At 42.3% G+C, this 14,087-nt stretch overlaps 1 pseudogene; it reads right to left on the bottom strand.

Annotated features, from left to right (window-relative positions):
• Positions 1 to 6,124: 6,124 nt before the first annotated feature.
• Positions 6,125 to 8,471, bottom strand: LOC121018864 (elongation factor 1-alpha 1-like; annotated as a pseudogene).
• Between the last annotated feature and the right edge of the window lie 5,616 nt (positions 8,472 to 14,087).

Below are 14,087 nucleotides of genomic sequence, written 5' to 3' on the forward strand. Positions count from 1 at the left end.
CACACATGCAAATACACACACACACACACACACACACACACACACACACACACCACTCCGTCTCCCAGGCTCTGTGGGAGGGAGGGTAGGAGCTAAACTTGAATAAGCGACAGTTAGCAAATACAGATGGCCTTACACAGAGAAAAACACTCGTAGACTCGGAAACACTCGGTGTGCCGGGCATGTCCCATGGACAGGCCCCTCTCCCATCATCCTCCAGCCCTGTCCCACCAGCCCACCCAGTGCTTAAAAACCTTCCCACATTTTGTTTTGGTGGAGTCAAGTTCAGTCTCTCTCTTCTATGGCCATAGTCTTGAGTGAAGTCTCCTGTGCCTGTTTAACTTTGGTGCAATTTTTCTGTGACAGTCAGCTGACACCCAGGCACTCGGACACTCTCCAGATCCTGGACTCTCACAGGTTGGTCATCCTTGCCCTCCTCTTGCCAAACCACTGCCTCTCCCATTGGCATCACTTCCCCAAACCTGTTTTGCATCCAAATTGTTCTTCCTGCTGCTCCAGTTCCTGCCCCAGGCTCTCTGTTGGGTGCTGGCCACACAGGAACAGGTGGAGCTAAGGGCCCCCGGAGTGTAGAGGCTGGCCAAGGACGGAGGCTGGGTTTTCTGAAGCCCCTTGGAAGGCAGAGGCTTTGGAAGTGTTCACCATGGTTCACAGTTTCAGAGATTTGAGGCTTAAAGAATCTTCAGACCAAGCCATGTTGTGTGTGTGAGTATATGTATGTGGTGTGTGTGTATGAGTGTGTGTGTGTGTGTGTGTGTGTGTGTGTGTGTGTATGAGTGAGAGAGAGAGATTGAGAGAGAGAGAGAGAGAGGGTGTGTAAGTGACTGTGTGAGTGTGTGATGGTGCATATGTGATTTTGATTCTAGTAACATTTAGGTACCTTTGGAGGCTGTGAGATATTAGGTGGGAAGTACCTCTCCGTTGTGGGAGGTAGTCAAGTGGAGACTGGTGACCTACGTCTAGGGATTTGGGCAAGGCTCTTATGTCCACAGGGGGCTATCCATCATGAACTCTGAGCTCCCTGTGAACTCAGAGATCCTTTTTTCCCCCAAGTAATTAAATTTTAGTAACCAAATAATTAATTATGTAAGGGATTGGGGGAAAACTGAGGATGTTTGGTGGTAGCCATGAAGGTGTTATTTAAAAAACTTTTTACTGTTAGAAATTTTTAAAAACACACAACCCTCCAGAGAATACCATGCTCACCACCAAGCCTCAACAATTTTTAACATATCACTGGTCTTGTGTTACCCTTTCTTCCTTTGGTGCTGGTTAAGGCATTGAGTTGGATTCCTGCATTATTTTGCTCAAAATATTAATTTCACTTAAAACACCAGTTAAGAATAGATGATTTTCTTTTTTTTAATGTTTATTTAATTTTGAGAGAGAGAGAGAGAGAGAGAGAGAGAGAGAGAGCGCACAAGCAGGGGAGGGGCAAAGAGAGAGGAAGACACAGAATCCAAAACAGGCTCCAGGCTCCAAGCTGTCAGCACAGAGCCTGACGTGGGGCTTGAACCCGCGAACTGCAGGATCATGACCTGAGCCAAAGTCGGCCACCCAGCCTACTGAGCCACCCAGGTGCCCCAAGAGTAGATGATTTTCAAAGTGTACATTTGGCTTATGTTCCAGGTTGCAGGTCTTCACGAATGTTATGAACAATTTCTAAAAGGCTGTTGCTTGCTACTGAGAATTGAATTCCTAATACTATGACGCCACCAAATCAACTTTCTCTTTGCATGCTGAACAGTTTCAAATTTATTTTCAATACACATATTTTCAGTATATTCCCACGTTTATTAGAAGCTGAAAAGTGGTCGTAGAGTGCTTGAATGATATTTAAAATTTCAGTAGTAGCCTGGCTCCGTTGGTAGAGCACGCGATTTTGATCTTGGGGTTGTAACTCTGAGCCCCATGTTGGGTGTAGAGATTACTTAAAAGATGAAACCTTAGGGGCACCTAGGTGCCTCAGTTGGTTGAGTGTCCACTCTTGATTTCGACTCAGGTTATGATCTTACGGTTCATGAGATCAAGCCCCGCGTTGGGCTCTGTGGGCTCAGCGTCAAGCCTGCTTGGGATTCTCTCTCCCCTCCCCTCTCTACTCCTCCTCTGCTTGCACTCTCTCTCTCAAAAAATAAATAAATAAGCTTAAAAAAGAAATAAAATCTTTTAAAAATTCCGTAATACAGAAGAAATTTTTGGGGTGCCTGGGTGGCTCAGTCGGTTGAGCGTCTGACTTCGGCTCAGGTTATGATCTCTCGGTTGGTAAGTTCGAGCCCCGCGTCGGGCTCTGTGCTGACAGCTCAGAGCCTGGAGCCTGCTTCAGAGCCTGGAGCCTGCTTCGGGTTCTGTGCCTCCCTCCCTCTCTGCCCCTCCTCTGTTTGTGCTCTCTCTTTCTCTCTCAAAAATAAACATTCAGAAAATGTTTTTAAAAAATAAATTTTTGCTGCATTATTTATTGTCCAGTTGGATTTATTCCTCTAAGGAGAGAGAAAGGAGGCAAGTCAGGAGGTGTTCCCGAGTCTCAGCCCCACCTCTAGATGCCTACTAGAGCACTGTCTGGATGTCCTCAACTATCTGGTGTTTGCGTGTCCGCAGTTCCTGTTGAATGTCTTAGAATGTTTTCCAGGATCTTCTGTTGTATTCCGTAAACTTGCATGCACCTTTCCATTTCCGTGCACATATGCAAATATCTGGCCTCTCAAATGATCCCCCTGACACACCTCCACCAAAGTTGGTTTCCTTAAGCAGGTTAGTAAATGTGCCATCAACTATCTCCCCAAAGTGGACAAAATTCCCTAATTTTCCTGCATCTAGGAATTGGTGCAGTCTGGAAATCTGCTCATCTAGCAACCATTACTAACTGATCTGTTAACTACAAGCAGGCTTTGTCAGCAAAATAATTGAGCAACAGTATTCCTTATCTTATTCAAAATGATTTCATTGGTCAAACATGCTATGATTATAATGTTTTTTTAAATGTCATCGCCTAGATAATATGCAATACCACATGTGACCAATCTTTATGTTCCGCATAAACGTTTTTTCCATAAGTTGTCAGAATTGTGGAGCTTTGCCCTGGAGCCCACGTCGCTGCTTCGCCAAAAATGGACTCATGTACATTGTGTGCCTATATTTTCTTCTATTTTCACAGAGATGCTGCCTGCAGCATCAGTGTATAGTTTCTTCATATCCGATCTTATTTATTTTTTTTGTTTTTGACAGCTCAGCAGTGTTAAGTGTAGTTCTTCATGTGGTTGCGCAACCGATCTCCTGGGCTTTTGTATCTTGCAAAACTGAAACTCTAGACCTTGTCTTTGGAGCCACTTTGGTCCTGATGAGTATGTGCCATATTAGTATGTCCCTAGATTGGGGGGAGGGGTTGCCTGAGGATTGCCACATTAAGTGTACAATACAGTATTGTCACAATGTCCTACAGCAGATTTCTAGAACTTACTCGTCTTCCATCGGGATGAGATTAAACTATATCTGTTGAATAGCATCTCCCCCAGCCCCCTCCCCTCAGCCCCTGGCAACCGCCATTCTACTTTGTTCCTATGAATTAATTTGAATGGAAATTCAATACCTCATCTAAGTGGAATCATTAATATTTGTCTTTTTGTGACTGGCTTATTTCATTTAGCCTGTTTTCAGGGTTCATCCACGTTGTAGCACGTATCAGAATTTCCTTCCTTTTTAAGGTTGAATAACATTCCATTGCTTTTTTAATGTTTATTTATTTATTTATTTAAATGTTGATTTATTTTTGAAAGAGAGATGCAGGTGTGAGTGGGGGAGGGGCAGAGAGAGAGAGGGAGACCCAGAATCTGAAACAGGCTCCAGGCTCTGAGCTGTCAGCACAGAGCCCGACCTGGGGCTCAAACCCATAAACCATGAGATCATGACCTCAGCCGAAGTTGGATGTTTCACCGACTCAGCCACCCAGGCTCCCCGAATAACATTCCATTGTATGTATATACCACGTTCTGTTCATGCATGCATCTGTCCGTGTGCACACAGATTGTTTCAGCCTCTTGGCTATCATTGTGCATAATGCTGCCGCGAACACGGGCGTACAAACGTCTGTTGGGGACCCTGCTTTGAACTCCGTTGGATATATAATAAATCAGATCATAGCTTTGAGTAATGCGCACTATCGTGCCCTCACTTTCGTAGTTTCAAATATGTGATCAATGTTGCCAGTCTTTGCATGGCTGTTTGGCAGACAAGACACCGAGACAGAGGTCAGTGCTCAGGACCTTGGGACCAACAATCGTGGAAGGGAGGTGAAGGAGCAGGACTGGACAGAGGGAGAAGTTGAGCTGTAATTCATTCTCAATAAAGTCTAGGTCCACCCCAGGGGAGCTCTCAGTAGCTGAGGTAATCCCCGTGGGAACAGCCACTGAGAGAGGCAAGGCCTTCATTCCTGAACAGGTCTTAGAAATCCTGTTTCTGTCTACCACTATGTCCTTCAAAAGTTAAAATTTTTTACTTAAAGTGAATAATTTAAATTTTTTAATGTTTTTATGCTTATTTATTTATTTTAAGAGAGAGAGAGAGAGGGAGAGGTGGAGAGAGGGAAAGAGAAAGTCCCAAGCAGGCTCTGCCCTGTCAGTGCAGAGCCCCATGCAGGGCTCAAACTCACAAACCGTGAGATCATAGCTTGAGCTGAGATCAAGAATCAGATGCTGAACCGACTGAGCCACCCAGGCACCCCTTAAGGTGAATAATTTTTAAGAGCTTAAGTGTTTAATATTCAAACATATTAAAATTGTTAAATTTTATTTAATATTTTGAGACCAATATTAAAATTGACATTTTAAAAACTTAGGAGTCTAATATCTGAATTAGATGGTTGGATTGGCAAAAAGCATATTAATGAAAGGATTTTTCATTTCCACCCTTCCAGTCATTTCTTGACATTTTTCCTTCACAGTTTGTATAAGGGTAGGAGATAAATTCATGCCAATCATTAATAACTTTGCATTTAGCTACATTGTGCTGAAATAGCTGCTGTGGAAAATTTTTTTCTCCCTGCCACCTTATTTTTTTTTTTTTGCAAAAATGTATTCTGTGATCCAATTAGTTTTATGATAGCTTTCCATTTTCCAGTCGTGATTTTTTTTTTCCTTCTTGATAGATGTCAAATAGGGTTGATATTTTACCACAGAATCGTAACATCTTAAAATAATATGTAGATGACAAGTCAGTAAACTTAATAATAGTTAATTTCTATACTGATGAAATTGTTAAAGCAATAATAAACAACTGCTATAATAATATAATTAACAGACTGTTGAGCAATACTCTTCAATTTCCACCCACAAACATTCTTTGTGGATTACTAAGGGTAAATTGGGTATTAATTATTATATAGTGATTCATGCCAAGTGAAAGGATGTGTGGACTTAAGTTTGGAACTCAATAATTCTAGTCTGGTATGGCAAATAATTAGAAAATATGAACTGCAGTATGAAATGCTGAACGCGGTCAAAGCTCAGCCACCAAGCGGGATTTTTTTTTTTTCTCATTAAACTTTTGTTTTAATGGCTCTCAAAATTCTGTGACAGATTTTTGGTTCAATTACTTCCACTAAAAAGTACTGATTTTAAAAACAAATAACTTGGGGAGACTGGGTGGCTCAGTTGGGTTAAGCATCTGACTTCAGCTCAGGTCATGATCTCACAGTTCATGGGTTCAAGATCTGCATCGGGCTCTGTGCTGACAGCTTGGAGCCTGGAGCCTCCTTTGGATTCTGTGTCTCCCTGTCTCTCTGCCCCTCCCCCGTTCACTCTCTGTCTCTCAAAAATAAATAAACGTTAAAAAATTTAAAAAAACCTAATAACTTAAAACTGCCACACACACACACACACACCCACGCACGCATAAATGACCCACGAAACATTCTCCTTTCCTTCTGAAGGTTTTATGATGCATTGTTATCATTAACCAGTCTTTTTCCCCTAAGTTTCTTTACTTATTTTGAGAGAGAGAGAGAGAGAGAGAGAGAGAGAGAGAGAGAGAGAGTCCCAAACAGGCTCTGCACTGCCAGCACAGGGCCTGACTCGGGGCTCGAACTCAGAAACTGAGATCATGACCTGAGCCGAAACCAAGAGTTGGACGCTTACCCACCTGAGCCACCCAGGTGCCCCTCATTGACCAACGTCTTACTATCAAGCTTAAAAGACGAACTGACACAAACAGTTTTGAGACGGTTTTTCCACCACTGATTAAGACTGGGGCGGCAGTTATTGGGGATTCCATTCATTTAGCCTTCTGAGCCTTCTGGCCAGGCTCGGTGACCTTGCCAGCCCCAGCTGCCTTCTTGTCCACTGCTTTGATGACATCCACAGCAACCATCTGTCTCACGTCACTAACAGCCAAAACCGCCCGCCGGGAGGATAGTCAGAGACGCTCTCAACACACACAGGCTTGCCAGGAGCCGTATCAACAAAGGCAGCATCACCAGATTTCAAGAACTCGGGGCCATCTTCCAACTTTTTTCCAGAATGACGATCAATCTTCTCTTTCAGCTCAGCAAACTTGTGAGCAACGTGGGCCGTGTGACCGTTCAGCACAGGTGCATATCCGGCACTGATGTGGCCCGGATGGTTCAGGATAATCACCTGAGCTGTGAAGCCAGCTGCTGCCGTCGGTGGGTCACGTCTGCTGTCACCAGCCACACTGCCGTGACGAACATCTTTAACAGATTTGTTCTTGACCCTGAAGCCCACGCTGTCCTCAGGAAGAGCCTCGCTCAAAGCTTCACGGTGCATTTCAACAGACTTTACTTCGGTTGTAACCTTGACTGGAGCAAAGGTGACCACCATGCTGGGTTTAAGAGCACCGGTCTCCGCTCGGCCCACAGGGACAGTACCGATACCATCAGTTATGTGGACATCCTGGAGGGGCAGACGCCGGGGCCCGTCAGTTGGACGAGTAGGTGGCAGAATGCAATCCAGAGCCTCAAGCAGTGTGGTTCCCCTGGCATCGCCATCTTTGCGGGTGACTTTCCATCTCTTGAACCAAGGCCTGTGAGCGACCGGGCTCCAGCTCGTTGTCACCGTTCCAACCCCAAACCGGCAAACGTGCAACTGTGCTGGGGTTGTAGCCACTTTTCTTAATATAGGTGCTGACTTCCTCAGCAATTTCCTCGTATCGCTTCTGGCTGTGGGCTGGCTCAGTGGAACCCGTGTTGTCAACACCAACAATTCGTTGTTTCACGGCCAGTGTGTGAGCTAGAAGAAGGGCATGCTCACGGACGGGTCTGCCCTTTCTTGGAGATGCCTCTTCAAATTCGCCACCGGCAGCAGCAATCAGGACAGCACAGCCAGCCCTAGAAGTGCCTGTAATTATGGTTTTGATGAGGTCTCTGTGTCCTGGGGCATCAGTGATGATCACATGATACTTGCTGGTCTCAAATTTCCACAGGGAACAGTCAATGGCGGTAACCACATTCGTGTTCAGCTTTCCGTTTATCCAAGACCCAGGCGTACGTCAAGGAACCTTCCCCATCTCAGCAGCCTCCTTCTCAAAATTTTCAAGAGTTCTTTTGTCAGTCCCATCGCATCTGTAGATCAGATGCCCGGTAGTGGTAGGCTTGCCCAAATCTACGTGCCCAATGACATGATATGAGCCTTTTCCTTTCCTGTTTCGGTTTAGGTTTAGTGGTGGTTCTCATACCTGCGTTCTGGTGGCAAAACCACTATGGAAAAAAGGGGGTTAAAAAAAAAAATGCTCTGCACGTCAGGTGAAAAGCAAATCCTTGTTCAGAAGCACAGGCTATTTTAGATTATATGAGATCAACAATGTCTTTCCATTTCCTTTCTTTTTTTGTGAGTATTTAAAAATTTTTTGTTTTTATTAATTTATTTTTATTCCTTTTTATTGAGGTGTAATTGACATACATTATATTAGTTGCAGGTGTAAAACATAATGATTCAATATTTTTATATATTGCGGGGCACCTGGGTGGGGGTTGTATGGTTAAGCATCTGACTCTTGACTTCGGCTCAGGTCACGATCTCATGGTTCTTGAGTTCAAGCCCCACATCAGGCTCCGCACTGACAACTTGGAGCCTGTTTGGGATTCTCTCTCTCCCTCTTTCTTTGCCCCTCCCCTGCTGTCTCTCTCAAAATAAATGAATAAACTTAAAAAATATTTGTATGTATTGCAAAATGATCACCAGAAATCCAGTTTACATGTGTCACCATACAAGCTTTTTCCTTTTTTTTTTTTTTTTTTTTTTTTGAGAGAGAGACAGAGAGAGAGAGAAGGAATTGGGGAAAGGGGCAGAGAGAGAGGAAGAGAGAATCTTAAGCAGGCTCCATGCCCATTGTGGAGCCTGACACAGGGCTTGATTTCATGACCCTGAGATCATGACCTGAGCCACCCAGGTGCTCCAAGGTCCTTCCATTTTCAAGCTGATTTCTCCTAAGTGGTAGCTACCAACCATGTTGGACCAAGACACTTTGCTGCCATCTGCTGGAGTATGATTGCAATAAATTATAATTTACTTTGCAGTCAGCAAAAGAATAACAAAATACACAAATATTTACAAAAAAAAATGGTTTCAAAATAATTAAGATGTCTGTGATGTGAATGGCACCTCTTGAAGTATAAGGCTCTTGTACAGTGTCCAACATGAACAACTGTACATGGTGACTGTGGAAAGCCACACACAAGTGGGACAGGTGTTGGGGGAGAATCGACTGATAACAAAGTGGAAGACAGTCAGAAGGCTTCTAGGAAGAGATCCATAGCCAGGAGTAGCAGGACTTGGAAATTAGATAAGAGTGAATTTTAGGACCATCTAAAGGTGTGTTTGGGGTTAGGGGTAGGCAATCAAAGTGGAAGGAATTATTGGAAGGTGATCAGGTGTGTGACAAGAGATGCAGGCTCTACTCTGCATTTACTGTGCCCTTAAGAGAATCCTTCCTCTTCCCTGAGTTCTTTTTCTCCCTTTGGATGTGGGAGAGGGCAGGAGTTGCTGCATTCTAGGAGCCCTGCCCTCTTTGACCTTCCAGGATCTCCAGGAATGGGTCAGGATGAGGGGTGGAGTCACAGGTTCTCCTTGTAGGAGCAGAGATGGCTGAACTTTAGGGGGGACTTGGCCATGTTCTGGCCACACCAGTGTATCCACCCACCCCCAGTCTGCACTGGTGTGTGGAGGGACCAGAGGATCTCAGGTGAATGCTAGGAGGAACCCTCAGAAGAGTCTCCTTTACCCCTGGATTCCTCCGTTTGTATCCACAACCTTCTGGATATGCCAAGCTCCCTCTATATTCCAAACTTCTCTGCCTTTTCCAAGGATCTCCATTGCTTACCCTTTCTCGGCCCTTCCACCTCTCCCCCATCATAGATTCCCTTACTCCCCTTGTGCCCCTTCCCCCTACCACAGCTTTCTTCCCCCACCTCTGTCTCAGTTCTTTTTTTTTTTTAATTTTTTTTCAACGTTTATTTATTTTTGGGACAGAGAGAGACAGAGCATGAACGGGGGAGGGGCAGAGAGAGAGGGAGACACAGAATCAGAAACAGGCTCCAGGCTCCGAGCCATCAGCCCAGAGCCTGACGCGGGGCTCGAACTCACGGACCGTGAGATCGTGTCTGTCTCAGTTCTAGAACTATTTCCCCAGCCTTGCTTCCACTCGCACCCCTTTTTTTCCACCTCTTTCTTTTTGCTTTTCCCAAGCTTCCCACTCTCTCCAAGCTGACCTTCCAGCCCCCCTCTTCCCCTGCCTGTCATTTCCTGGCCCTTCTTTCCTGGGTCCATTCCACTGCCCCCACCTGAGGTTGCCAGATGAAATATAGGATGCTAATTTAAATCTGAGTTTCTGGTAAACAGCAGATAATTTATAGTATAAGTATGTCCCAAGTATTTTACGGTGCATACTTATACTATTTATCTGAAACTCAAATTTTATTAGGTGTCCTGTATTTTTATTTGCTCTATCTCACAAATCTACTCTTGTCTCTCTCTCCCCAACTTCCGTGGCCATGTTCACGCCACCCAGACTGGTCTCCTTGAAGACCCTGCAGCTCTCAGGCAGGCAGTCCAGTGCTCCTCCCCAAACCCCCCAACTCCATCCAGCTTATTAGCTCCTCACCAGCCACTCTGGGCGTCCTCACAACCCAGCAACGAAAGGGTTATCACCAGACAATGCAGGGGACCTGCAGGACATTGCACAGCTCTGTGGCCGGTATTGGTTCCGTTTGGTTGTACTAGGGCATATTCATTGTTATGTGGTTTATTCCACTGATACGTTTGTTTATCATTAGGTCTTTACCATACTGACTTAATTAGCGTAGCTTTAGAATAAGTCTTGAAATAAAGCGGTATAATATAAGTTTCTTCAAGACTGTCAGGGCTGGGGTGCCTCAACAGTTGGTTGACCGTGCCACTTCAGCCCAGGTCACGATCTCACGGTTCATGTGTCCGAGCCCCTCGTCAGTCTCTGTGCTGACAACTCAGAGCCTGGAGCCTGCTTTGGAGTCTGTGTCTCCCTCTCTCTCTCCCCCTCCCCTGCTCACACTCTGTGCCTCTCTCTCTCTCTCTCTCAAAAATAAATAAACACTAAAAAAAAAAAAAAAAAAAAGACTGTCAGAGTTATTCTGAGACTTTCCATATACATTTTAGAATTATCAACTTACATTTTTAAAAGCTAGCTGGGATTTTTATTGGAATTGTGTTGAATCTATAGATTCCTTTGGAGAGAGTTGACGGGCTAACAGTGCAGTCTCCAGTCCATGAGTATGATATATCTCTCTATTTATTTGTCTTCAATTTTTCAAAGCCAGCATTTTATAGCATTTACTGTAGGCCTTGCCTATCTCCCTTTATATTTATTTCTAGATAATTTAGTTTTAATGTTTTTCAATTGAATTATAATTGACATACAATATTATATTAGTTTCAGGTGTGCAAGTCAGCGATTCCATAGTTTTATATATTCTGAAATGATTACCACACTATTTCTACTTACCCTCTGTCACCAAATTTATTATTATCAACTGTATTTTCTGTGCCATATATTACATTATCCTTATTTATTTTGTAACTGGAAGTTTAAAAAAATTTTTTTTAATGTTTGTTTTTGAGAGAGAGAGAGAGAGAGACAGAGCATGAGCAGGGGAGGGGCAGAGAGAGAGAGAGGGAAGGAGACACAGAATCTGAAGCAGGCTCCAGGCTCTGAGCTGCCAGCACAGAGCCCACTACGGGGCTTGAACTCACAGACCTGAGCCAAAGTCAGATGCTCCACTGATTGAGCCACTCAGGTGTCCCTATAACTGGGAGTTTTTACCTCTTCATCTCTTTTATGTATTTCCCTTGTTCCCCTGCCCTCTGGCAACCACCAATTTGTTCTCTGTATCTATGAGTGTGTTTCTGTTTTGTTTGTTTTGTTTTTAGATTCCACATGTAAGTGAAATCATACGGTATTTGTCTTTCTCTGTCTTACTTATTTCACTTACCCTACTACCCTTTAGTTCCATCCATGTTGTCGCAAATGGCAAGATTTCATTCATTTTTTTTTTACAGTTGAGTAATATTCTATTGTATATACACACCACATCTTCTTTATCTGTTCATCTATAAATGGCCACTTAAATGCTTCCATATCTTCACTACTGTAAATAGTGCTTCAGTTAACTTAGGGTTGCAATTTAGTGTCTTTGTTTTCTTCAGATAAATACCCAGAAATGGAATCGCTGGATTATGTGGCAATTCTTCTTTTTTTTTTTTTGATTGTATGTATGGTAATTCTATTTTTAATTTTTTGAGGAAGCTTCATACTGTTTTCCATAGTAGCTGCACCAATTTACATTAATTTACTATCCCTACCAATAGTGCACGAGGGTTCCCTTTTTTCCACATCCTTGCCACCACTTGCTACTTCTTGTCTTTTTGATAATAGCCATCCTGACAGGGGTGAGGTCATATCTTATTGTGGTTTTGATTTGCATTTCCCTGATGGTGAGCGATGTTGAGCATCGTTGGATGTATCTGTTGGCCATCTGTATGTCTTCTCTGGAACAATGTCTATTCAGGTCCTTCACCCATTTTTAACCAGGTTGTTTGGTTTTTGTTATTGAGTTACATACATTATTTATATATTTTGAGTATCAGCTCCTTATTGGGTATGTCATTTGCCAGTATCTTCTCCCGTTTCGTAGGTTGCTTTTTCATTTTGTCGATGGTTTCCTTCATATGCAAAAGCGTTTTGGTTTGATGCAGTCCCACTTGTTTATTTTTGCTTTTCTTGTGCTTCCATGAGGAAACATATCCAAAAAAATATTGCTTAGACTGATGTTAAAGAGCTTACTGTGTATGTTTTCTTCTATGAGTTTTATGGTTTAAGTCTTAAATTTAAGTGTTTAATCCATTTTCAACTTATTTTGGTATATAGTATTAGACAGCGGTCTGGTTTCATTCTTTTTGGATGGAGTGGTCCAGGTTTCCCCAACACCAGTTATTGAAGAGACCATTCCCCTGTGCCCCCCACACTGTATGTTCTTGCTCAATTTGTCATAGATTAATTGGCCAGATAAGTGTGGATTTATTTCTGGGCTCTCTATTCTGATCCATTGATCTATGTGTCTGTTTTTCTGCCAGCACCACACTGTTTGAATTACTATAGCTTTGTAGTATAGTTTGAAATCAGGGCATGGGATATCTCCATCTTTGTTCTTTCTCAAGATCGCTTTGGCCGTTCAGGGTCTTTTGTGGTTCCATACAGATTTTAGGATTATTTGTTCTAGTTCTGTGAAAAATGCCATTGGTATTTTGACAGAAATTGCATTGAATCTGTAGGTTGCTTTGAATAGTATGGACATTTTAACAATATCAATTCTTCTCATCTATGAACATGGTATATCTTCTCATTTATTTGTGTTGTTTTCAATTTCTTTCATCAATGTCTTATATTTTCAAGGTACAGGTCTTCCACCTCCTTGGTTAAATTTATTCCTAGGCATTTTATTTTTTTGGATACAATTGTAAATGGCATTGTATATATGCCATTTTGATAGTTCATTATTAGTATACAGAAATGAAGCATATTTCTGTATATTAATTTTTTATCCTGCAACTTTACTGAATTCATTTGTGATTTTTCTTTTTTTTAAAGTTTAGTTATTTATTTTGAGAGAGAGAGGGAGAGAGAGCATGAGAGAAGGAGGGGCAGAGAGAGAGAGAGAGAGAGACAGAATCTCAAGCTGACAGTGCAGAGCCTGAAGTGGGTTTGATCTCATGAACAATGAGATCACGACCGGAGCTGAAATCAAGAGTTGGATGGTTAAGCCACTCAGACACCCCTTCATTTATTATTTGTAATAGGGTTTTATTTTGTGGAGTCTTTTGGGTTTTCTATATATAGTATCATGTCATCTGCAAATAGTGATAATTTTACTTCCTTTCTAATCCGGATGCCTTTTATGTCTTTTTCTTGCCTAATTGTGGCTAGGACTTCCAATATTGTGTTGAATTAAAGTGGTGAGAGGGTCATCCTTATCTTGTTTTTCTTAGAGAAAAAACTTTCAGCTCTTCACCACTGAGTATAATGTTAGTTGTGGGTTTGTCATCTATGGCCTTTATTATGGTGAGGTATGTTTATTCTAAACCCACTTTTTTTTTGAGAATTTTTAGTATAAATGGATGTTGAATTTTGTCACATGGTTTTTCTGTATCTATGGAGATGTTCATATGATTTTTTTCTTTCATTTGTGGTATATCATATCAATTGATTTGTGGATATTAAACCATTCTTGCATCCCTGGAATAAATCCCACCTGGTCATGGTGTATGATCCTTTTAATGTGTTGTTGAATTCAGGTTGCTAATATTTTGCTGAAGATTTTTACATCTATGTTCATCAGGGATATTGGCCTTTAATTTTTTTTGTATTTTTTTTTTTTTTGGCTTTGGTATCAAGATAATGCTGGCTTTGTAAAATGAGTTTGGAAGTATTTCATCTTATTCAACTTTTTTTGGAATAATTTGAGAAGAATGGGTATTAATTTTTCTTTCTTTCTTTCTTTCTTTCTTTCTTTCTTTCTTTCTTTCTTTCTTTCTTTC

Source organism: Herpailurus yagouaroundi, unplaced genomic scaffold (genome assembly GCF_014898765.1).
Source record: "Herpailurus yagouaroundi ecotype Mexico unplaced genomic scaffold, PumYag 220, whole genome shotgun sequence".
Taxonomy (NCBI): domain Eukaryota; kingdom Metazoa; phylum Chordata; class Mammalia; order Carnivora; family Felidae; genus Herpailurus; species Herpailurus yagouaroundi.